The sequence below is a fragment of the Nicotiana tabacum genome, chromosome 10, assembly GCF_000715075.1.
Source record: "Nicotiana tabacum cultivar K326 chromosome 10, ASM71507v2, whole genome shotgun sequence".
Lineage (NCBI taxonomy): Eukaryota > Viridiplantae > Streptophyta > Magnoliopsida > Solanales > Solanaceae > Nicotiana > Nicotiana tabacum.
Genome location: NC_134089.1, coordinates 113,708,197 through 113,710,838, shown reverse-complemented (window position 1 = coordinate 113,710,838; position 2,642 = coordinate 113,708,197). Strand labels below are relative to the sequence as shown.

General features: G+C 35.7%; 1 non-coding gene across 1 annotated transcript; it reads right to left on the bottom strand.

The window, feature by feature from the left end:
• Nucleotides 1-1,201: 1,201 nt before the first annotated feature.
• On the bottom strand, nucleotides 1,202-1,275 carry TRNAI-UAU (transfer RNA isoleucine (anticodon UAU)). Its single transcript has one exon. It is a non-coding gene; the product is annotated as a tRNA-Ile (tRNA).
• Between the last annotated feature and the right edge of the window lie 1,367 nt (nucleotides 1,276-2,642).

Here is a 2,642-nt window from a genome sequence, read left to right as displayed (position 1 = left end):
GTAATGGGCAATCCCTTTCTTTTCTTGAATTCTAAAAAATTCTCCGCCTGTTCTCACCTTGGCATCTATTTTAGAACAATCCTTTTTGAAGAACGACAAAGATTCCTTGTAAACTAAAGCTCAGGCACGCTCGATAGCAAGAAGCTAGTAACTTCTTTCGGGTCATTAACTAGAATTTGCATGAGGTATCACAGTGGGGACTGTCATCTGTCCGGTTCTTGGGTCCGATTGGGCCTCTTTGAAATTGCATTCTTTCCTCTCCATGCTTCAGTTGTCGAGTAAAATTTGATATAGTTTTAAAGTTTTAAGCTGGAGCCTCACATAACGGAATCAATGTTTTGTTTCCAAATCAGCTTCGAAGAATGACCGGGAATCTTTTTCCTAAAAAGAAGAGTTTTCGTTTGAAAAATATAGTTCTCAATTGGCTTGCGCCATCGTGTTGAATGACCAAAGTTTCTTGGATACTATTTCAAATTGCTCTATCACCTGTGCTACATATTTGAGAATGAATTGAAACTATGAAGTTATCGATTACATCCATAAAAGGGATTTGATTCGGGGAAGGGGTTGTTATAATTTAGTCCATGCAGTGCATTTTCTGCTTTGCTACAAGAAGACAAAATGATTCAAGAGGCTAGAACGACTTCGAATTCCAAGCATTAGATCTTCTATACTTTCTTGTTAACGATTTGAACTAGAACACTTAATTTCTTTGATGGCATATTCCAGGATATAAGCATTGGATGAACCACTAGAGAATATATTACCTAATCAGGCTACTCAACGTTCATGATTTCTAAATAGTGAAAATATTCATCAGAACATAATGTAGTGTGTCAAACCTGAGGAGAAGGAATAAGGGATCTTCTGATTCGTTTTAATTGATGTTAGCATCAAAATTGACAAGGAACTACGCAATTTTCCTTTCTCTTTTCTTTTGAAAAAATATGGTGGATGAATAGAAAACAGAAAAAAGAAAAAAGATTGAGAATGAGTTTATCTTTTTCACTAAAAACTTACATCAGATTAGGACTACAGACAAGTTAAAGGATTGAGAGTCCTGTTAAGATTTTTTTTCTGGAAAATTCAGCAGTGAATGTATAAAGAGGTTTCCTTATTTTGTGTTGATGTAGGTAATTGGTGTTCGATCAATTCCATGAAAATCATCTTTGCACCCTTATAGAAAATACACTCAAAAAGGTGGTCCCGGCGGGGCTCGAACCCGCGACCTTCGGCTCATAAGACCAACGCTCTAACCAACTGAGCTACGGGACCTTGGTTTTTCAGCTGAAGGAGTAAGATATATTTGTAAGTAATTAATAACTTTTAAAAATCGAGATAAGAGCATTATGAGGCTATTCATATTGTTATAGTTCCAGTAATAACACCAGACTGTGAATATTCAACGAATGCTGCAAAAACAGTCAAAACCTTCTCCATTAAAGACTTTTTCGTCAAAATAAGACTGCGAAATACCAAAATGAATGTGTTATGCAAGGCGCAGGCTGTGGCTGAGCTGCTTGTTCGGCCCCTCATACACTTTCAGACAAATGTTCTTTGTATTGTTTCCCATTATTTACTCATGGGTTGTTGAGGCTAAGGTAGGTCCACTTTGAAAGCCCAAATCTATTGGCATATGGCAATCAAGATCTTGACGGATCTCTCCATAAAAAGAATTCGATATACATATTTCATCGTGAAATGTCACATTTTTATTTAACTTATCGATCCCAAATAAATCTGAGCTGATTGTATGAATTATTCTTTATTTTGCTAATTCAAGTTTATTTCATTTTTAGTATTTAAAAGACTAACCATAATATAATTAAACTCTTATTTTATCCGGATTGTTACACACTGTTGTATTGTTAATCGAATTTGTAATCAGCTACTTCGAAGCTAACATAGGAGGAGATTATATTCACTTCTCTATTTTCTATTTACATTTATTTGTATCCTCTTTGTTAGCTTGCATCCGAAGCCTGTGTAAGGAAAATGAGTAGATAATATTGACTAAGAACAAGAAGAAAAGAAGAACATCTTATAAAAAATATTGTGTTGTGGCAAGCCACTGCCTTAAAAGCGATTTCGGCCAAACTGGGTACAAATCGTTAAGATCGGTCGCTCCCCAAGGTTTCGCAGCACCTCCGAACACGTGCACTCGTGGCTGGAAGTTTAGAATTTGCACAAAACAGTTGCCCAGAAAGAAGAGAAGATGAAGGTTTTTTCTGTAGTTGTTACAGAAATTAAAATGTTGTAGGAAGAAAGTGATTATTAGCAAGATGAATTATTGGTTAAGAAATTGAGTGAATATGATGGCTAATGACCATCCTATTTATAGGCAATTAGGGAGGTTGCATGTATGACAAGTGTGGAGAGTCTTTTAACACTTGTCCAAATATATTAGTCCATTTGACAAGTGTACCTAGTCTCTTCTCAAAAAGTGTACCTAGTCTTCCGTGCATGAAGACACATGGTAGATTTGCATTGCCACTTATCAAAGTCATTCAACACTTGGCTTTAAATCAATGCCACATGTAAAAACTCTTGCTATATACCAATTATCTAAGAGTATTTGGCCACTTGGAAATAGGTAGGATACTAGTAAAATAAAAAGACTCATGGCTATTGGTTGTAAATGG